At 42.6% G+C, this 23,666-nt stretch overlaps 1 long non-coding RNA gene across 3 annotated transcripts in view; it reads left to right on the top strand.

Moving 5' to 3' along the window:
• LOC102007453 overlaps positions 1-23,666 on the top strand; it is a 57,759-nt gene that overhangs the window by 8,274 nt on the left and 25,819 nt on the right. The window contains exons 2-4 of one of the 3 annotated variants that reach the window (XR_264408.2): positions 2,207-2,386; positions 16,496-16,812; positions 19,754-19,963. This is a non-coding gene — a long non-coding RNA (uncharacterized LOC102007453). Of the gene's footprint in view, positions 1-2,206; positions 2,387-16,495; positions 16,813-19,614; positions 19,964-23,666 lie in introns of all 3 variants that reach the window. The other 2 variants (XR_001231663.1, XR_001231664.1) reach the window with 2 other exon arrangements.

The following is a 23,666-nucleotide window of genomic DNA, read 5'->3' as shown; positions in this document are numbered from 1 at the left end:
TGTCAATTACTTACCCAGGACTGATTTTTCCTAAATAGCTTTTTGATGCATTTTAGTTTTGAGATCTGCCTTTTCAAGATATTATTTGGCAGTTTCAGGGAAGAGGACATCTTTGCTGGGCCATCTCTGAAGATTGTACCTGCAGTCTTTCATCCTCACATACCTGGCCTGCGCCAAAGCAGCCAAAGGATCTTGTGGACAATGCTATTTTCGTAGCGCAGTGATGGTACACCAAACAAAGTCCTGATCTGCAATTTCATTTATTGCCATTTTGTTCTCTTTTTTTCATTTCTTGGTTATGAAAGTCTACCTGATCGAGGAGAGCAGAGATGAGATGATACTAGGAGGTCAAATGTTGTCAGATGGCTAGTTGACCCTTAATCACCTTGTTTTATTCACGCAGGTAACGGTTTGTGTTTGGGGTTCCCAGCCTGTAATAAATGTCATACCACAGCCATAATTCTACACCTTTTTAAATATTATGAATCCTTCATAGTTTCTGATGGGGCCGGGCATGTAGCTCAGTGGTGCAGCACCTGCCTGGCAAGCACAAGGTCCTGAGTGTGATTCCCAGTCCCACCCCCCAAAAGTTATAGCTCCTGCAGTCAGCAACAGACAATATCCTGTTTTTCAAGATTTCGTGGTTACAAGAACACTAATGTATGGGCCTCAAATTAAGAAACCATGGGCTGGACAAATTCAAATATCTGTTCTAGTTCTTAACTACTATGATTCCTATTTAATTTTAATAAACAGATGTAAGTAATCAGAATGTTAATCAGGAAGTTAAAAAATAAAAAGCTACTCTCTGTCCTCCATCCTCCTTATCTGATGCCACTCAAACTCCAAACATTTTGACTGGATTCTGATACTCAGTAGGCCAGCTTCCATACCTGAAATTTAAAATGTGGATTTAATAAGATAAGGCACACACCAGCCAAAGTGTCCGCAGGGAGAGGGTAAGGGGAGGCCAGGCTCACATCTGCATGGAGTAGCTCTGTGTGCAGTGCTGGTCTGTTCGCCCCCTCCACTCATGGCTGAGGGTCCTCATTAGGGGAGTAGGCGTCACAAAGCAAGACAGCCCTAATTAAGAAGCTGCTGACTTTTCCAAGCAGGCCTGGGTTGCTGCCATTTCAGATCTCATTCAACCATTTGTCTGGAGGGGGCACGTCTTCATGAAAGTTTTAATTCTCAGCCAAAACACGTCCTGATTAGACCATCTCTTCTGCTCCAGCTCCCCGTGTTGGTAAGAATCTTCCAATTACTTGGGGCCGTGCTGGAGGCCTGCGGAGGCTGAGTCAGGCAGGTGAAGGAGTCCTCAACAGGGGGCTGGACACCCAGGAGCCTGTTAATTGAGGAACCTGCATGGTTGCTTGCTCCAAGGAACCGGAGAGAGACTCCCCTCCAACCTAATTGATTCCTCAACAGCAACACGAAAATTGAAGCTGAAATGTCGATGGAACTCCAGTCATGAAAAGCTCCAGCACTCTCTCTGGGAAGAGAGGAGACACCTGCTAATGAGGAGAGTTTTAAAACCATCCTGAGCCTTCCTTGTCAGTGTTTAAAAAAAAAAAAGCCCAAGTGACAGTTTCCACAATTTCCAAAACTGGAGGGAAAGATGGAAACAGTTGAGGTTTTTTTAAAGATAGAATTTCTTGCTGAGACATATTGTCAAATTTTTCACTATATCCATTCCAAGGCAGGCATTTATTACCTTCCCAGTGACTATATATCTCCTGTAATGTTCTTACTGTGGTTTGCCTCTTAATTATCCGTAGAATTTGCATTAAAACCGAATTAGAGGGAGTCATCTTCTCCCTGGCTTCCCATGGTTGTTGCCATGGTGACAAGAGGTCCGGGTGGCTGACGGGGCTGTTACCCAGCTTCCATCCTGGAAGCATCTCAGGCGTCTGTAGCCCTTCTCTTGTGCTTTGCTGAGGACACTGAGCCAAAGCATCAAAGGATCCACTGACCCCTGTCGGATGTCTGTGGAACTACATTCCGCAGGTCGGAGTCCCTTTCTCTGCCTCGCCTTTTGGGAAGCACGCCTGGGTCGATTTCTCTGGAAGATGGGCCCTTGGCCACAGGTCCTCAAGTGGCATTGGGTCTAGTCCTTTCTAAACTCTGAGCCCAGGTGCCTCAGTGTCTGCAGAACATGAGTGATCACTTCTGGTGGAAAGCAGCTTCCCCTCTTCTGCTGTTGCAGGCCTAATCGGATGATTAAGGACAAGATCAGCAGGAGGTAACCACAGTGATGTGACCTGCAGCCTCCCAGCAATCAAAGTACTTGGAATCTTGGAATCTGGGCCCACTCTGCAGCCTGGGACAGAGCTGGTTTCACCCTCCGATGCTAAGCAGAAGAGAGAGGAAGCTGAGTTTGTACCAGGTGATTCTCCTTGATTCCTTTAACACTGAAAGCCTATAGTGCCAAGGTCATTTGTCCTCAGAGAGAAATGGATTAAGAACAAATAAAGGTGCTAATAACAACTCTAGAAAAATGAAGATTGCTTGGTCTTGCACAAGCCCCCAGGGAAGACACCCTGGTGTGGTGGGACTTGTGAAGCAGGGGTGACAGGATCCACAGAGTTCTGTGTGGTTCCTGCCTCTGGTAGGACTCCTCTGAACCAGCAGAGACGATGCTGACCCGGCCAAGGGCCAGCACTCACCCCCGCAGGCCCCCTTAAGCTTCTCTACCATCCATTTCATGGGCTCGGGCTATGACTGCAGTGTGGCTTCCTCATGTGCCATCTCATAGCAGAAGAAGCAATTCCCATGGCTGTTAAGGAACTCCTAAATCACATCACAGTCTTAAGTGGCCCAAATGTGGAATTCTAACTAGTTTTGCTTGATTTTCTTGACAGTCAGCTTTCCAATGCAACCACATCCCCCAGAAGGCAAAAGTAGGAAGATGTCAGTCATTGTGTCTCAATATTGATTACAGTCCCTCAAAAACATCTCCTCTGTTGGATAATAGCACTTCATCTAGTTTGGCCTGAAGATTAGCTATGGTTGAGCATATAATTAGGTTGCTTTTTACTGTACAGGTTTGCTCTCTCCTCGCACTGGATGGGTATAGTGCACTTACTTCAAGTATCTCTTTGTGAATTCATCTGTGACTCATTCTGAATGTCTGCAGCACATAGGGGCACTGCATGTCCCTCCAGTCTAATTCTCCAGTGGGCTTCTGGATGAACCCAGGGAAGGATTTGAACTCCTTACACATGGGATGCCTATTTTTATTGAGCTCAATGTGGAGCACACCATGACATGCACCTGTTTTCTCAGGCCCACTAGGGCAATTGTACTGAAGAAACTAATTTCATGACTGGGTAGTAGAAAAAGACCAGCTTAGCAAGGACCACTTTACCAGTGGCTATGGAGGGCAAAGTTTGGGGACCCCCAGGGCCCAGTGGGAATGGAGATAGTGAGTCCTACCACTGCTCACTTATATCTGCAAATCTCAATTCTTCTCTCTGTATGTAACTATTTGAATATAAGGCTTTCCCTGGGGTTTCCTGCTCCCTGCAGTTTAGGCTTTAGTGTTCACGTGCCTGACCTTAATGGCTTCCATTTGGATTGCTGCTCTCTGGGGATTCACAACTATATCACTTTATTGAAGATTGGCTGTGAACAGGCTATAGCGTCTTACAGTTTGTTTAGTTGTAGCTCAGAGTCACTTAATGCTGTAGCCTCTGTGGGTGTATTGTTCGAGTCCCAGGACAGGGGTGAATTGATATGATGATTCATGTCTGCAAAACATGAATGAACAACTTCCCAGCTAGCAGTGGAGGCTGCCCATGGTCTTCCACAGATACAGCCAATTCCATGTTAGAGTTTGTCTCTTTTAATTGCCAACTCCTTAATCCAATTACCTTGTTAAGTTTTCCTCTTTCTATTGCAATTATGAGCAATCCAACTCAAAATATCTTTTAGGAAAAGATGGGAAGCAATTTTTTGTTAGTGTGACTGTAAGTGCCGGGGAAGGGGTGACTCTTACAATGGCCGTGCCCACTGACCCTACTGAGCTCGTTTGGGATACAAATGCCTCCTCACCTGTCAGCTCTGCTTCTCTGGCGTTGCTGCCTGTGAGGCCCGACCTCTGTCTGAAGTGGCAAGAAGGTGGCTGTAATTTCAAACTTAGAGAGCTTACAGAATGGCCTTTGGTATGCTTAACTTCACCCTCAGACTCATCAAACTATGGATCCAAAACACCTGAAAAAAAGTGCAGATTTAGCACATATAGATTTTTGTTCTTGTAATTATTTACTAAATTATACAGTATAACAATGATTTATGTGGCATTATATTATGTTAGGTGTAAGTATTCTACAGATGATTTAAAGCATAGTACGGCCTTGGTGTCTGTCATGGACTGATCTGAGGACCCTCCTCTTCTCCAGGATACCAGAATCTGTGGATTGGAAAATCTGTGGATACTTAAATCTGTTTAATAAAATGGAATCATATTTGCATATAATCTAGGTGCATCCTCCTGAATACTTGAAATCTTCTTTGAATTACTTATAATACCCAATGTAATATAAATACTATGTAATTAGTTGTTATACTCTATTGTTTGGAGGAATGAATAATAATAAATATAACTTGTATACATATTTATTGCAACACTTCTTTCAAATATATTTGATCTGCTCTTTGTTGAATCAGCAGAGGTGTAACCTACAGATGCTGAGGGGCACTGTCTATGGGAGAATATGCGTAGGTTATGTGCAAATACCCTACCATTTTATATAGGGGAACTGAGCATCCCAGGATTTTGTATTACAACAGTAGAGGGTCCTAAAAGCAATATCCCCTGCATACCAAGGGACAGCTTAACATTCCTCCCAGAAGAAACAGGAAGAAGAGAAGTTCTCTTCATCATAAATAGTTATTTGTGCACTCAAGTTGGGCTATATGCACACACTGGACTCAATCCATCGTCAGGGCTAGCGATGAGGAGCTGTGACTGGTTTTGTCTTGGTCTGTCTTGTTTTTCTCCTGTGCACAGGCTGGTGATGGTCTCACCTGAACATCAGGGACATCAAGCACTACAAGAGGTCAGACTTGTGCTTATTTTAGGCCTTTCCTTGCTTATTACAAACATAAGGAGCTATTTTTCCTATATAAATAAGGTGTATTAGTCAGCTTCATGCAACTACAATGAAATACCTGAAATACACTCCAGAGGAAGCAAAGAGCAGTTTATTTAAACTCCTGGTTCTAGAAGTTCAAGTCCAACATCAGGATGCCATGTGCTGGGCATCCATCGCATAGGAATGTATGTCTGAGTGAATGTTCACATCCTGAGTCAAGATTCAGAGACACTGAATCTATACCCCTTTCGAGGGTCCGCCCTCAGTTACGTAAGGACATCTCACTAGGGCACACTTTCCAAAGCACCTTCCTATAGTATCTCTCCGGTGACAAAACCTTTGGCACACACACCTTTAGGGGACCCTATCTATATTAGTATAAAGCAAATAAGGAAACCAATGCTAAGTGTAGTATGATTACCATAATGCATAGCCTAATGGATCATGGCTTGAGCCTCTTTCTGTCTGACTCTGAAGTGTAGATTCCTATTCTAAATTCCTGTGCTCTGGTTCCCTCCTGGCTACATTATAGAAATTGGAGTTGGAAATCTTTGAAGTTTGCTTACTAACCTTAATATTCTGAAGCTGGCATAATAATGATGATGATAATTTCTTTAATTGGTATTATCCTGGCCTCTTTGCTAGCTATGTTCCTTTTGATTATTTCCTCACTTTTTGGTGGTTTAAGTAAGGCCGGGATGGGTGTCCCCATTTCTTTGAAGCTAAAATAGATGAAGAGAGTTTCCATGGTATTATTGATTGAATTTTTGCCAAACCCCTACATTATTATTTGAAGCTCTAACCCTTGGTATGGCTATATTTGGAAATGAAGCTTTAAATAAGTAATTACAGGTAAATGAGGTCATAGAGATGTGGCCTTGATGTATTGAAGCAATGTACTCTGAAGAAGAGATGGAGAATTCACATGTTTTCTCTGTTTCTCCTTCCTGTACCATGAGAAGATGCAGCAAGAAATCCCTGGTTGAAATGAGGCGGGGGAGCGGGGGGGCCCTTCCCAAAACCCACCCCACTGAACCTGGGTCTCTTAGCCTTCATGTGAGGACATAAACTCTCATTTAAATTACCCTGCTATGTCCTACTATCTGGCTAAGCTCACTGATATACATTGTCACCTGTTTAGTAAGCAGGACACTGGGTTTAGAAACTGGGTTCTTATCCCTTCACAGTCCTTTCAACCTCTTCTGATCTTTTGTTTTCATGTGCTTCTCTTTTCCCCCAAACTGAGACCCCCTAAGGAGGAGAATGAAATCCCTAGTATGCATATAACAGAATCCTTTATAGGTTCTGATGGAGCCATGGAGTCGTGGGAAATTGTCTTGGATAGGAGGAAGGAGAGGAGCACTGGTAAAGCTGCATTAACTGAGAGACTGCATTTGCTACCATGGCAAGGACTCCAGGGCCCACCAGGCATCTCTATTGGTTCTAATTTGTTTGGGTTTCTCCAAAGGATTTCTGTCCTAGAGGGAGAAGACCTCAGCTTCCCCCTTGTTAAGGGATGCCAGTCTTTGTGGTCCCCTCATGGTCCACAGCCTAGTGGGAGGGTGTGCCAGTTGGATGAATCTGATTGGCAATGTCTGTAAGTGTGCAAGTTCGCAGATGTCCAGATAGGAGCATCCTCTCTAGGGCAGGTCACTGGGGAGGTAGCCCTAGGTACATGCCTTATGGGCATGCATTGTCTGAAGGAATTTGAAAGCAATATTAAAATAGACTGAAAGTTTGTCTGCCTTTGATTAACTCGATGCTAGGGCAGTTCTGAACCTAACGTCAGTGACAAATCCCTTCTCCCCATAAAGGTAAACATTTCCACTGCAACTGCACACTTTATATGCCCATGCAAGCTGTTAGAGCACAGGTGGAGACAAGGGTAGTTGGAGAAACAGGCCTGATACAGAGCATTTACTGATGCTAAAACCCCGTCCACCTCTTCCCACCTGCCAGTCCTGCCCAGCCTGCCCAGCCCACTGATGTTCTGGAGGAGCAGCTCAGCAGGGGCCTTTCTACTGATCCATAATTGAAAACTGTCTGAGCTCCTTTGGGGTGTTTGCCTCTCCCAAGTAACTCCCAGCCAAAATGAGCTGAGTTCAGCCTTGGGAACCCCTGGGGAGGCCTAATGACCCAGACTATGAATGAAATTATTACCACTGCAGCACTAGAGACGGAGAAAGAGATAGTGTGACAGCAAGTGTGACAGCAAGAGAGGGGTGCTGAGTCAGGGACTGGGGTAGCCAGAGGGGATGTGGAAGGCTGTATCCCCAGGGGAAGCCAGAGAGACAGTCACAGAGGATGTAAGCCCCCTACTGGCCACTTGGCACCTTCTGAATAAACCATGTCTTCACCTCTTTGTCCTTTGCCTTTTGCCCCAATCTCTCCTCACTTGGGTCAGTACTTAAGAGCCCCAAGTGATTCACTTTCACAGAGGTGCTAACTTGCTGAGAAAAGGAAACAGAGAAGGCTGCTGAAGGTTGTAGGAAGAACATCTCTGGCTTTTTGGACCCTGGTGTGCATTCCTGGGGCTAGTTGTTCTTTGCAGACTTTTATTCACATTCAGTAGCCTCGGTTCCACAGCCTGTGACCTACGCTCTTCTCCCATGTGCCCAGGGGCTGCAGGAAGCATTTCAAACAGACACCAAAATTGTGTCTGCAGTGAGGTCAGGTGGGCAGGTGGGAAGCTGGGTACTAAGAGGTGAGGTACAGGGACAGACATCTGCCAAGAGGCCTGTGAAGCCCGCATGCTGGGCTTTCCTGTTTCTTTCTCTGACCTTGAGATGTCATTGTCCTGAGCTGTGGGCATTGTCTCTGCAGGGCATCTGTGGCGAATCATCTGTGGGCCTCTTTGATCCAGTGCAGAATGTTTCCCAAAATACTTTTTAGTGCCTGAATATCCACTAATGTCATGGCCCTATCCCAGGATAGCATCTGAGAGAAAGTCCTGGATGACTCTGGGTTGAAACAGGGCCATTTTCCTTACAAAGGAGCACAGCCTCCAAGGCTGTGTAGACGGAACATCTCTGTGGACAATTTTGTGACCTGTGTGTCAGCAACTGTGTGAGGAAGCTGCCTGTGGCTCTGGGTCTCTGAAATGAACATTTCCTGGGCCACTGAGATCCCTACTCAGGAATCTGCTGGGATATATGGTTGCCTCTGTGACTGGGGTGAATTTCTTTTATGGAACATCTGCATGTACCCATCATCTTTTTGGATATATTTCACTCATTTGGGCCCCCAAGAACAGGGTGTCAATTGGATTAGTTTCTTCCAAGGCCTCTGTCCTTGGCTTGAGTGTGGCCACCTATTCACATGGTCTTTCTCTGTGCCTACGCATGCCTCATGGTTTTCTGTGGGTCCAAATTTTCTCTTCTTACAAGGTCATACATTCACATTCCAAATGATGGGATTAGGGAACCAACAATGGATGTGGGGGAACATCACCCCATAATTATATTATTTCTACATTCACATTCTAAACATTTTAGTAAAAACATTTTCTCTCCTCTCTGAGTCTCTTTTATGACCTAACTGGTAAGGAATTGCTCTAGTTATGGTTGAGTTTTTATTGCTTATTTAAAAAATAAACATTGCATCTAATAGCACTGACATCAATTTAGGGAAACACCAGTTATACATTTGGCCCCTGGCATGTAGAATTGGCTACGCATTGTCATATGAAGAATCTGTCTGGGATCATTTGAGCTCATTTCTGCCCCAGTGGATGTACTCTACCCTTGAAGTCCTCCAGGTGCCTATATTTAAGTGGGAGATTAAAAGTTAATGGCCAGTCTGAAACGCGTGAACAGATCTTGAGTGGCTTTCATTGGAGTTTGCACTTAAATTTTAAATTAGTGAAACAATTATTTTATACTTATCTTTAAAACTTCACAATGAATTGAAATTTAGTACAAGATTTTCACTGTATGTTATTTTATTGTGTTTTTATATCTGACCATTACTAATACCATGTTTAATACTGAAAATAATTTTGTTATATAGAAGAGGAGAATGTTAAACAAGAAAGCCATTGCATGATAATCTAAAGTTCCAGGGAAACTGACCACATTGGCAACTTAGAGGACAAGCGTGGGAGAGAAACCAGCTGGGTACAGATTAAGGTGCAGACAGACAATAACCAGAGTCGAGGCAGGAAACCTGGGATTCCATTGGCTGAATGGTACCTTTCTCTCTCTCTCTCTCTCTCTCTCTCTCTCTCTCTCTCTCACACACACACACACACACACACACACACACACACACACACACACACACACACAGTGAAGGAAAGACAGATCCCAGGAGTCCACAATGAGACTTGGGGCCAGTGTCTGGTGTGCAGTGAGGACCACTACTACCTGGGGACTCTGTAATGGTTGCTACACTGTGTCAACTTGAGAAGTTGAGAAGTTTAACTAAGTGACTCAGCAGGGGGCCAGGGTCCTCACTTTGTAAACATCCTGAGCCTGTGCAAGAGGAGGGTAGGGAGATGGTGTGAGTGGTACACCTGCCCCAGGATAGGTAGCCTGCTTACAATATAAAGGAAGAAAATAGGCTTGTTTCCCCCTTTTTGCTCTTGTTGCCTTTGCTGTCTTCTGCCACCTTGAATTGTTGCTCCTCTGCCATGCCACCCTGCCTTGGAGTCAGCTGATTATGGACTGAAACCTCTACAGACTGTGAGCTACATAAACCTTTCCTTCCTTAATTTTTGGCATTGGGTATTTTGCAATAACAGAAAACTAACTAACTCAGACTCTGAACTCCCTTTTGCTGCTTAGTATTGTCAGCTATTCCCTACACTCCACTGACCAGTATCAGGGTCTGTTGCCAAGCATGGGTCACACGTTTGGAAAGAGGCAGATCTTTGCTCTCAGGGAACGCAGTAAGTACTCCTTAGGATAGTCAGAAATGTACCACATGAAGCCCTGGCTGCCAAAATTTCATCACCTGGAAGAGATGAGGGGACAATGGTGTATGGTTCTGACAGAGCAGCTACCATGCGGAGTGTATTCTAAACTTGTTGATCAGAGATCTAGCCTGAAGCCAGGCTGTCAAGTCCAAACAAGTCCCCATATCTGATGGGCCAAGGCTGATGTTGGAAACTAGGTGTTCCAAAAACTGTAAACAGAGTGGAAAGTCAGGGACTAGAGGTCCACGGAGGTGCTGGAGAGACTGGGCCTGCAAGAATCATCTTTCTGTGGCTGGGATGATGGTGCACATCTGTAATCCCAGCACTCTGGAAGGCTGAAGCTGCAGGAGCGCAAGTTTCAGCCCAATCTGGGCAATTAGTGGTTCTGTCTCAAAATAAATAATAAAAATTAAAGGGCTAGGGATGTAGCTCAGTGGTGGGACTCCAGGTTCAGGCCCCAGTACTGTGAAGGAGGGAGAGAGGCAGTGTCCCCGGACCTGTGCTGCTTCTTCACTCCTTGGTGGCTGGCTGCAGGTGCAGGTGTGAACACTAGTGTGTTCTGTCAGGCAGTTGGCTTCCCTCACTGGCACAGGACAAAGTGAACTACTTTTAAAAGGCCAGGGAGGGTTGAGCAACCCTCCCCCGGGAAGCTTCCCAGGAGACTGGTGCTTGAGGTGAGCAGTGAAAGATGAATACAATTTTTAATTTGGACCATAGCAAGGACAAATTATGCATATTCCGGCAGAAACCTTCAGAAAGGTGGCATGGTCACCTGTGATCCCCTGAGCTGGCTTGCAGAGAACTTCAAACATTGCTGGCATCAGGAAGTTGGGGCAGGTGTCTGTGAGTGAAATGGAGACAGCCTGAGGGGCCCTGCAGATGCCTTCCAGGCTTCCTGCTGCCAGAGACTGCAGGCTGCTGGGGTGTTCTAGGTCAGTCCTAGGGGAGGTGATGCTGGGCCGACACCTGACTGCCCTAGGAACTGGGGCAGGACAGCTCCTGCAGGCGGAGAGATGAGAGGCTCAGTGGGGAGAAGGCCAGGTAGGGAAGCCGGCTTCTGTAATCGCCTCAGTGGGGTGCATCCTGTGAAACCAGAAGGCAGCTTGTTAAAATGCAGGTTGAATTAAGCTCAAGGCGTTGTTATCTCCTTTATGTCCTCTGATCCTGGGTTAACTTTCCTCAATTACTACAAGAGATAAGAAAATGCCCAAATGAGAGAGAGCTAGGAGGAGGCCAGGGATCTTCACCCTACTAAGAAGGAAATGTAGGGGGAAGAGGCTGGGCCTGGCGGAAGTGGATTTACTTCGGAGCAAATTAAACTCGACAAATTGGCCCAAATCAAGGATTTGCTCATTATGTCTGCTCAGACAGGACTTCTCAGGAAGCAAAGTGTTTACCAGTGACCTCTGAGAACAGCCAGGTCAGCCCTGCCTACTGAAAATGATTGCTTGAAATTGGTGTCTTCTTGTTTTTTAAATCACTTTTTTCTTATTGTTCAAGATATATGCATTGTAGAATGCTGAAAAGCTAGAGAAAAACAATCAAATTAGCAGAAATAATATCTGAATCATCTATTACCAAAGTTAGGATTTTGGTTTCAATTTTTCCAGGCTTTTTGCATACCAAACCCCAACCTCATGCACTCATGCACTCCATACTTTTTTAAAAGTCAGTTTAATGGGATGATTTTTTTAGAATCAGGTATTTAGTGTTTATTGTAGCTATGCAATCATAATGCCTACCCTGATACCTCTGCGGTGCAGCCCCTCTGAGGCTGGAGTGGAGATGAATGGTTGTCCTTCCCTCCTGGAGCTCCTAGTCCAGTGGAAGACGCTAGGCAGGATGCAGAGCGTCAGAGCTGGAATCACAATTTAGGGTGCTAGGATGGAGGCACGGAAGAAGGGAACCGGGAGTGAGCAGAGGTAAAGGAGCTTCCAGAGCCACAGGCTTGAATGCGGCAGCCAGTGGAAGAGTGCCCCAGGTAGAAGGGACAGCAGCTCTGCAGACCTTCCTGTGTGGGGGCCTGAAGGGATGTTGGTACCATGGGACTAGAAGAAATTAGGAAGCAAGGTGGAGGGGAGCCCAGGGCCTTCTAAGGCAGAGGATGGATTTTAGTTTAAATCAAGCAAGAAGCTACAAATACATTTCAAGCAAGAACATGTGTTACTTAATCTCATACATTTTGCAAAGGCACACTTCTGAGCAATGTGTGCAGAACATGGTGCTAGGGGACAGATCAGTAGAGACAAATTAGGAAGCCACTGTGTTCGTCTGGCATCTGGCAACAGCAGCTTGGCTCTGGAGATGGAGAAGACACAAAACCCTGATGTGTGCTGGGGGACCAAACCCATTGTAGGAGGGGGTGGTCAGCTCATCTTCCAGATTGCTGCAAAGGTGCTGTTTACTGATATGGATTAGTCTGAAGGAAGACCAAGTTTGAGTTATTTTCTTCTGAGGGGAGGTGAGGCTAGAGAAACCAAGAGACCCACTTTGGGCTGAGGTATTTGAGATGCTGGAACCACCCAAAAGGAAGTTTTAAGTAAGCAGTTACATCTATGAGTGTGCAGTTTGCATAAGAGGTCTAGGCTGGAGTCTGAAAGGGGATCATTGATCTTGGCCCTGGTCTTGGCCCCAGATTTGAAGAACAGGGTACACGAGATCAGAGGAGGCCCTGGAAAGAGTTCTGTAATTGGCAAAAGAAAGAAAAGTCCACAAAAGGGACAGAAAAAGGACAGACATTGAGGTTGGGTTGGGAGGCAATCTAGGAACACAGTTTTAAAAAAAGCAGAGTGACTTACCTTTCATATCCTAATTAAATACAGATCGTCCCTGACTTACAATGTTAAAGTTATGATTTTTGACTTTACAATGGATGGAAAGCAATGTGCATTCTTTAGAAGCTGTATTTTGATTTTACATTTGGATCTGTCTCTGGGCTAGTGACGTGTGGTGTGATACTCTCTTGTGATGCTAAGGCACCACCCAGGCAGCCACGTGATCACAAGGAAAGCAACTGACATCCTCCAGCATCCTGTGTTGCTGAGCTATGCTGGTGGGTAGGTAAAGGGCTTTAGAGTATTCCTGACTCACAATATTTTTCACTCACAATGGTTTTATCAAGATAGAACCATGTCTTAAGTCAAGGAGCATCTGTATTCTAAATGTTCAGTTCTAAATTTGGCCTGATATTTTATTGAATGGATGTACCATAAATGATTGAAATCCCTACCGGTCTCTCCTGAAGACACTTTAGTTAGAGCATACTTGAGTTGCAACATTTTTGCACTTGAGATGAAGATCATGACAGTAAATCTTCAGGTACATACATAATTAATTTTAAACGTGGGGTTTCAGAAGCAGGACTATAGAAAATTAATAATAAAGGCTTTAACATTTAATATATGATGTCTTTTCAGGAGTGTTTATGAAGACTTTAAGGAAATTAAACTGCATAATTCCAGTCAAAAATAGACTCCTATAACGAAACCAATTCAGAATTTTAAAAGCCTCTAAAAGATACCTATTATGTACAAGAGGTTGTGAGGTAGATTTAAGAGCCCTTGAGATAGAAAAGGAGCCCCCACCGTTGCCTATGAAGTTGTAGAGAGTCAAAGCAATGCCTGTCTCCACATGGCATGTAGCTCATCTAAATTTCTCTTAGTTTCATTCTAGTAGTTTTCCTTATCCATTCCAAACATTCTACAGCACTCTTTCCACAGTAGATATAGTCACACTTCAACTATCTTCATTTCAGTGTTGAAGAGCTTCTTCTCCTTGACCCTATCAATCTCCTGTCCTCTTCTCTTGCTAATGACCAGATTGGAGCATTTCCTCTGTATGGGTTCCTGGCACTGTGATTTGATTTCCGGTTGGGTAGAGAGCTGCCTGCATCTTCAGCCTCCATCAGTTGGCAAGAGATCCCGAGGGCTGTTTATTGCTGTAAGGCTTCACCAATAATAAGAATGACGAAACATGTGTTGAAACTAATCAATGCACATCTCACAGATTAGTAGTTATAATAGCTACCATACAATGACAATCACTTCTCCAATATACCATGCTGTGTCAATCAATTTACAGACTTAAATACTAATCTCAGAATCAACACTGCAATATAAATTGTATCTCCATTTTAAGGTAAGGAAAATCAATCAGTCCTGTATATAAACCATCTTCATTTTTCAGGTGAAAAGTTGTGAGAAACTAAAATACCATCTGCTGTATTACTGATTTTCTAGGGACAGAATTTAACTCAATTCTGCCTGACTTTGATGTCCATGTGTTTTATTGTCATACAAACTTGGTTGCCTGGATACAGAAAATACCACTCAGAGACTTACCATAAAATCGTTAGAATCCAAAGAAATCTTGATACTTTCCATTAGTAAAACTTCATTGCATGTTCTCTAAAGGATAAAATGTTTTCTCATGAACAAGTGTAGCAAATGCCTGAAAGAGAGAGAGACAGAGAGAAAGGAAAGAAAGGGGGAGAGACAGAGATAGAGAGAGATAGAGAGAGAGATAGAGAGACAAAGAGACAGAGACAGAGAGACAGACAGAGGAAGAAGGAAGAGGAAGAGAAGGAGGAGGAGAAAGAAGAGGAAGAGAAAGAAGAATGAAAGGAAGGAGGGAGGAAAGAGAGATCACACTGTTATTGCTTTGTAAATGAATGACTATAATCACAGGAATGAAGCTTTGTCCTCACTGGTGATCATTCCCCTTTGCCCTGCATCAGTCACTCTTTCACATCTGCCACAGTGCCCTAGGCCACACACACTTTTTAAAGCACTTAGAATCCTGAATTACTTTTGATGACAGCCAAGAAGTATTTTGTAGAGCCCGTGAATTAACTCCTACAAGAAAACCCATGGGCAACTCACTAGCTTCCGGCCCAAGAGGTCCACATGGACAGCAAGAAGGAGGAAACTGAGATCATTGCCTGTGTAGAGGCAAAGCACAGAACCTCCCTAAAGGAAACGGAGGCCAGCAGGCTCAGTATGGGCTTCCATGGAGCTTGGGCAGATGGGATAAATTACCTGCCCAGAGCTGACCATGCACTGCTGCCCACAGATGGCTACTTCCTCTCTGGTTGTGTGCTGGGTAGCACCTCTGGGCCCTGAGGTTGAGTGGAGCTCTGTGCCCAGTTCTGCAGTGAGTTTGTGCAGATAGGGTGTGTTCCTTTGTGGCAGAACACCTAAATCTCAGTGGGAGAGCTGATTTCTCTGACATGGCCACTGGCGGCATTCACCATGGTACCTGCTCCCTCTGAGGTCTCTGAATGCTTGGAAGAGTCAGAATCCTATCCAGGATCTTTATGGGCAGGGCATTAAAAAAGATGAGGTATAAACTTTGTCATTGGAAGTCTCTAGCATTTGAGAATTGTGTAACTGTGGTGGTATGTCCTAAATTGTTCTGATTTTTTGTTTCTGCCATGCTGTCCGATGAGGTGTGGTCACCTCCCCGTGGTGGGTGAGATGACGCCTTCTCTGTGCCAAGTTCTTCTCAGCCTTTCCCTCTCTGTAACCTGAGGACCTTTAACTGGCGTATAACATGAAGAGGGAGTCATGTTCCGTCCCACGTGTTTTCTGTTCTTTTCTTCTTTTAATGTTCTGTATCCTCTAAGGGTTGGACTTCTAAAACTTTAAAAGCTGCACTAAGCCTTTTCTGAGTCTTACCTAGGGATGAACAAGGGATAAGAAAATCTTATCTAGAAAACAAAACCACATCGTTTACTTTATTAAATTGTTATCTAGCTTATGTTCATCATTCTGGGTCCCTGTAAATCTCTTCATTAAACTGTGCTTTTGTGTGGTGCCACTTGATTAAACTGAAGGACACTTTAATAAATAGGTCTATGAAATTATTATTGTGAATGCTATCAGAATGTTGCCAAAGATGTTGTTTATTTCTACACATATGATCCTTTGTATGACATTACCTGGGAAAAATCATGGACACTAAGAATAGTCATGATTTTGAGCAATTGGCTTGTTTTGTATTATGGGTACTGTGATCTGTGCAAGTAACTAAATAGGAAGCCATTCATTCATTTGCATAATCAATAAAGTCATTCTCAATGCAAGTACGGTAAGGCAAAACCTAGTGGTAAGCTTGAACTTGGTGATGTCTGGCACAGTGTTTGGAGCAGGGCTCTGCCACGTTTGACCTTTATCCCTCTACTTTGCAGCTTGAATGCATTGACAGAGAGTGTTGTAGCTGTCCTCCAAGTGTGGAGTGTCCTTTATTAAACTGACAAAGGGACTGCAGAATTAACAAATAATGCATTCATGAGACTACACTAGGAAAGCCAACTTTGATTTGCTGTATTAGATATCCAGTTCCAATAAGAACAGTGAAAACTCAGATCACCCAATAATCCCTTCTTTAATGCTACCATTGACATTGTTGGGGCTGGTGGCTTTGTGGACAGGGTTATCCTGATGTACATTTTCCAGAAATCCCTGTTCTCTATGTGTCTACTTAGAGTGGGCCACAGGAAAATTCTTGAGATATTCTTTGGAGCTATCAAGGTAGAAAGGAAGCAGCAGCTGTCTTGGAGATCACTCACCATTGCCGAACAGCTACTCATCTTGTATGAACAAGGCTGAAGCTGGGCTACCTTCCCCTAGATCCTGCTTTCACTTCTTTGATTCTTGAGGAAGGTGCGTTCAGTTCTGTAACAAAGAGCCCTGGCTTCTGTATGACATCCACATCATGGAAGTTTTCCTTCACTGACTGAACCCTGTCTGGTACTCTGGGATTTAGAGAACACAGGATAAAAAATCTGCACAGAACACTGAAGTAAGTACTTTTTCTAAGTTTTTTCTGGGAAGCTCCGTTGCCATAATATTTTGTTTCTCTCAAAAGCAGTATTCCAAATATGACATTTCACTTATCACTGATGACCTTTTCTGCTGGTGGATTTCCATCCTCCTTTCCATCCACCCATCCATCATTCATCCATCCATCCATCCATCCATCCATCCATCCATCCATCCATCCTTTCACTCAACAAACAGGTCTTGAGAATCTAATATCTAATGTGTCTCAATCCCTTATCAGGTTCTGAGAATTTAGAAATAAATGAGTGGTGGGTAGAGATAGTCTGCAGTTGTGAAAATGTGATGGGAGATGACAAAGAGATGCATAATTTCATGATAGGAAATGGGGGGGAAGAATTGCCATTTCCTAGAAAAGTCCTGAGATTGGGGGGAGGGGTATCACAAGGAGATGAACAATGCAGGGCTGTCAATGACAAGTTCATCAGAAATCAATATTCTTTAAAATAAAATGAAAATCTAGCCATACACAATGACTTTGTTAAATGAAGTAAAGTGCATAGGTATAAGTACTCAGCACAAAGTAAGAGAAGATTGTGATTATCTTTTATACAAGCAGAATATCAGGTACAAGACAATCAGGTAAGTCCAGAAGAATGCTGTCTATTTTGATCTAGGTCTTTGGAGAGAATTCAGGGATAGATGTATGTATTTGGAAACTTTCAATGCCAATGTAAGAGATGGAGTGAAAGTTCTTGATTGAAGGACATGCAATTTGCCTCAGCCTTATGGCTCTGCACAGTCCAGTAATAGTAAAAATTGTGTGCATTTTCTTCATGCTTAAAGGGTCCATGGTTCTCCTGTTTATCCCAGGCTTTGAACTCCCCAGTTCCAGACTCTACTAGCTTTGTGTCTTGGTTTGTGCTGCTTGTCATACACTTTCTGGATGCAGCTCACTATGTACAGACTTTCTGCCTGTGGTTTCTCCATGGAGGTTGCCTGCAGTCACCCACTAACAGTGTCCTTCAGACTCCACTGTGTGCACCTGCAGTGAAATGGCAAGAAGCCCCACCCATCTGCCTTGGATACTGCCTGTATGATTCTCCTCTCTCTTTGTTCCCATCTTGAATTCCTTGCATGTCCTATTGATGCTACCACCAACCCTGCCTCGGTTCTCAACCACAGTCCTATTTCACTGAGAACAACACTGTGACTTCCTTACCGTTCTCCCTGCTTCTGAACTCGGACCCCTATAATTCATTCACTGCCCATATAGCAGCAAGACTGATCCCTTTAAATGTAAAGCTAATCATTTACTTCCTCTGCTTAAATCCTTTTGGTCACTTCTACCACTTAATATGAATCTGTTTCTTTACTGGGGTAGGGAAGGTCTTGGGTGGTCTGGCTCCTGGATCCTTCTACAAGACTGTGATGTGTCCAGCTTACCCCAGGGCACTGTGTGCCTCAGCCATCTGGCTCTCTTTTCTCTTGGAACAGGCTATACCCTTCTGCACCTCAGCTCATCCCATGTATTTACCACTCCACATAAAACATCTTTGTGAGAGTCCCAGTTCTTTGAGAGACTTCATTATTTAAGTCTTAGCTTGAATATCTTTGTCTCAGAAAAAATGATTTATTGTTATACAGTCCAAAGCAACCAGGCTTAGTCTGCATATGTGGCAATAACAGAGCATCATGGGCAGAGTGATAGAAACAACAGACCTTTATTCCTCACAGTTCTAGAAGCTGCAGTCCATGATCAAGGTATGGGTACAGTCGGTTCCTGGTGAGGGTTCCCTCCCTGGCCTGCAGATTTCCACCCTCTTGTTGTATCCTCTCCTGGAGGTGGGTGAAAGAGACAGATCAAGCTCTACTCTTTTCTTCTTCATGAAGACACTAATCCTATTGCAGCAACCCCATCTTCATGACACATATAACCTAATTTCTTCTCCAGATACCATCCTATTACAGTAGAGCTTCAATATATGAATTTTGGCAGGGGGGGGGGGAAAACAAACATTCAGCCCATAATAGAATCCCACCACATTGACCCAGTTACACACCACCCGTCACTGTCCTTATTGCCACCAGGCTTATTGCAGCTAGTGAACACTTGGTTCATTCATTTCATTTGTGATTTCTGGTTGATCTCTTGGGCTCCCAGTTCATACACTGTAACTGTATGAAGACACGTATTTCTCTTTGCTTTCCCTGGGTCTCCATTGCTTAGCACAGTGCCTAGCTCACAGGATGCTCAGAATGTCTGCTAATGAGAGGTCATCATTGCAGGGGTGTGTGTATGCATTTGCATTTTCTGTTTCTGAAAGAGTCATCCTCCCCTTCCTATATGGAAGATTTGACATGATAATTTATGAGCACATGAAAAGAAACAGAGGCTCATGTGCTAGGGAAGAATATGTTCTTAACATTATGTGTTCTCCTATTTTCACTTAGCTGTATTTCATTTTCATTCCAAGTTGGATGTAGTTCCGAATTTTTTATTTTGAAAAGAAATGTGGATTTTCTTTATCTCATCCTTTCCATTTACTTGATAATTGCATTATTTACAGAATTTCTTTTTCTATTTTCATTTTTGTTTCTCAATTTTTATAATTTTATTTATTTTTATTCAAGAGAATTTCTTGGGGATATAATTACAGAAGTGGAATTTCTGGTTCAAAATTGAGAAGAATTTTAAAGGTTTTATTACTAGTAATGCCTTCTTACAAAGATTTGTCCAATTGGTTATGACAAAATCCCTGTGCAACAGTTCTTGTTTCCCCTCAGACTCCTCATTGTGGACTTCAATCTTTGTTTTAATCAGTTGCACTTTGTCTTGCTAATGAATGCATGTTGGAAGGCACCACTGGAATGTTCACAAAGGACATGTCACAGTGTAGAGTCACCGTGTTCTGGAGCCAGGTTCTCATTTACACAATTCTATAAACTTGATCTTGTTAAAGCCTACGTGAGTTAAAATGTTTGAAGTCAGAGGAAACAGAAAACCCAATGCAAACTGGCTGAAAGCAGGAGACAGATACATTTGCTGAATCAGGATGCTGCTCCACATTTTCACCATTCTCTTGGACTTGCTTTCTTTTTCTTGTCTACTGGGCATTGATGTTGAGAGGAAACCTGTTGAAGTGGTTGTTCCTGCACAACACAGCAACCAGGTAATGAATGCACCTTAATGTTTCATGACTGTATTTTAAGATGGAGACTTTCCCCAAATAACTGTCCTACTTCCCATTGCAAAGATCCCACCCCCATGTTTCACTGACAGGAACTAGGTCTCTGGTTCCTTTCTGAAGTAATTATTATCTATGGTGAGAGGGTGGTCTTCAAACTGTGTTCCTCCGCCCATCCCAGACAACCCCCACAATCTATGATGGGTTACCAATTAAATCCAGGGATGGGAGGCAGCCACCAGGAAAGGCAGAATGCATGAAGAAAACAAAGAGTGCTGTTAGTAAAAGTAAATGGATAAATGGCATCAATTTCCAACAAAGCACTAAAATATGACCATGCTCACATTAACCAAACTCACAGAGACTGGAGTGCCAGGGAAAGTAAAGGTATACAGTAAGGAATAGGATTGCAGAGGGAAAAATAATGTCATGTTGAATAATAAATATATTTTCCCTGGATGTAAACAACATGTCAACTAGAATGATTGGGTTCACTTAAAACAATAGAGCACTAATTTCAGTTTGGTTATTCTTAATGGTCCATATCTTCAAGCTGAGGTGATTTATTGCATTATTTCCTTGACATGCCAGAGAGGCCAGGCAATCACAGCTCCTGGCCTAGGGTTTTCTGGTCTAGACAGTCCTGGCAACTACTGAGTTCTCAGTGTTAAATACCAACTTGAGAATACTGCATTCATAGCATAGTTTTCGTAAGACCAAACATAAGAGAAATTCCTAGGTTTCAGCTTTAAAAATTATTGAATTAAAATTACCTGGATTAGACAGTATTTCTGCATCACAGTTTATTTTTTGTAAAATTTATTCTCAGAAAGTGGTTGGATTATCTTTCAGGAAATATATCATGTTCCTTCCTCGTATGATCTACCTGCCTATGGCTGTTGCCTTGCTTCCTCTATTTGAGCAGAAGTGGTTCTTTCCTGCTCTTAAGGAAGTAAAAACAGGCCGGGGATGTAGGCCAGTGGCACAAGTGCTTGCCTGGCAAACACAAGGTGCTGAGTTTGATTCCTGGAACCAAAAAAAAAAAAAAAAGATATCAAAAACAAAGTCTCCTGGCAAGCACAAGGTCCTGAGTTCGATTCCCGGTACCAAACAAAAGAAAACAGACCGTCGTTGCTGGGGCGTATTAGTCAGCTTTCTCCTTGCTGGACACGATAGTCATAACTCACAATTTAAAGGAGGAAAGGTTTAATTTAGCTCACGCTCTGGGACAGTCATGCCAGAAGGGCACCGTGGAGCAAGCTGACTAATGACGGCCAAACAGCAGAGCAGGTGTCCAGCACCAGAGAGAACTGGCAAAGGACGTATACACAGGACCTGAGGCCATGCCTCCCTGACCAGTCAGACACACCAGAAAGCGTGCTTGACTAATCCGCTAGGCATTCCTTAACGCCATGAATCAGTACAAATTCAGGATCCAGTGAGGCCACCTTTTGGAAGAACCTATTATCTGCATAGATGTATGCATTTCCCCCTTCTAACCTGTTTTGGCTATTTTGGGGCCTTTGTATTTAAAATTTTACAATGAGCATGTAAAAAAAACCTTAAAAGAAGGGGGGCAGTTGCTAAATTTAGGTAAAGATTATATCCAATTCGGAGATCAATTTACCCGGGCCCAAAGTATTGAGCCCGCCCATCTACAAATGTGGGATGACTCAGTTTATAGATACCTTCTTTGCATTCTTTCAACAATGCTTGTATTTTTCTGTGTGCACGACATTATTAAATTGTTCCATATATTCTAGTATTTTAAAAGCTGCTGTGAATAGCACTTTAATTTCATATTCAGATTGTTTATTGCTCACATACACAGATACTCTTGACTTTTGTGTATTGATTTTTGAACCCCATGATCTTGCTGGTCTCTATTATGAGTTCTAGTAGTGCTTGTGTGTGCGTGTGCATGTGCGTGTGTGTGTGTGTGTGTGTATATTTATCAGAAATTCTACATATGAGAGCAGGCATACAAAGAAAGACTCTTACTTCTGTTTTTCAGTGTGAATGCGTTTTATTTCACTGTGACTGATTTGATGTCCCTTCAGTATAACGTCTAATGAAAGTGGCAAGATCCCGCATCCTGCCTTATTGTGGATCTTAGGGAGACAATATTCAGTCTTTTAAGATTGAGTATGATGTTAGCTATGGACTTTTTATGTCATTTATCATGTTGAGGGTATTCCTATTTATTCTTAGTTTGTTGAGAGATTTTTATCTTAAATATTTGATGGATTTCTGCATTTACTGTTATTGTTGTTTGTCTTTATTTTATTAATGTGGCACATTCCTTTATCTTGCATATTAAAAAAACCTTACATATCTAACATAACTCCCACTAGATTGTGGTGTATTATTGTCTTTATGTGCTGTTCGGTTTCATTTTCTGATATGTAGCTGAAGATTTTTGCACCTATTTGTCATTTTCTTTTATTCTTGTGCCTTTTGCTTTGGTAACTGAGTAATATTCGCTTGACAGAATTAAAGAGGAACTGTCCTCCACTTCTTCGTTTTACTTTTCTAGAAGTTTGTGAAAGGTTAGTATTATTTTTAAAATAGCATTCTTTAAGTATTTTAACAGATTCCACAAGTGAAGTCATTTTGGTCTGAACTTGTTTTTGTGATGATATTTTAAATTACTAATAGAGTTTACTTGCTATGTCACTGTCCAGATTTTCTGTTTTTCTTCAGTCCTCTTTGATAACTTGTGCCTCAGAGTTTATATTTTATGTAAGCTGTTTAATTTATTGATATAGTATTTTCTTAAAAAGGTTTTGTTTCCCACGTGATTGGTAGTGACATTTACTCTCTCAGTCTTCTGAAATTCATGCCTTCTGTCTTTTCAGTTTAAAAATTTAGGTAAAGGCTAAATCCACTGTGCTTATATTTTGGAAGAAAGAACTTTGGCCTTATTGGTAGTTTTGTTTATCTGTGCACTCTTCCATTGATTTCCAGTATGATCATTGTTCTTTCTTTCTGCTTGCTTTGTGTTTACCTATATTCTCTTTCCCTGATTTCATAAAATTAAAGTTTAGGGCAATGATTTGAGGCTTTTCTTGTTTCCTTGGCTGCCACAGGCCTAAATGTCTCTCTAAGCACTGATTTAACACATTTCCCTAATTTTAATATATTTTCATAGCCTATGAGTCAAAACTCTTTTCTCTCTTTCTTCTTCTTTTCTTTCTTTCTTTCTTTCTTTCTTTCTTTCTTTCTTTCTTTCTTTCTTTCTTTCTTTCTTTCTTTCTTTCCTTCCTTCCTTCCTTCTTTCCTTCCTTCCTTCCTTCCTTCCTTTCCTTTCTTCCTTTCTTCTTTTCTTCCTCTCTTCCATTCTTCCTTTCCTTTTTTGCACCAGGAATCAAACTCAGGATCTAGTGCTTGCCAGGCAGACACTGGTGCTGCTGAGCTGTATCCCTGACCCTAAAACTATTTTCTAATATTTTTTTTTTGGTTGTTTTTTAAAATTTTTGATTAATGGATTTTTAAAAATATTCAATTCAATTTTCTTTCAGACTAAGTGTTCCTATACAGTGTCTTTTAATGAACCTATTTTAAAAAGTGATAAATAAGTCTGATTTATCAGTTTTTCCTTTAAAGTTCTTTCTTTCTTTGAATCTACAAATATTACCAATCACAAATATGTTCTAGATTTTGCAATAAAGTCTCTAGTTTTAACTTA

The sequence above is a fragment of the Chinchilla lanigera genome, unplaced genomic scaffold, assembly GCF_000276665.1.
Source record: "Chinchilla lanigera isolate Chin_1 unplaced genomic scaffold, ChiLan1.0 scaffold00109, whole genome shotgun sequence".
In the NCBI taxonomy this organism is placed as follows: Eukaryota; Metazoa; Chordata; class Mammalia; order Rodentia; family Chinchillidae; genus Chinchilla; species Chinchilla lanigera.
Note: the sequence above shows the minus strand (reverse complement) of the source record. Positions and strands in the feature narration are given on the sequence as shown.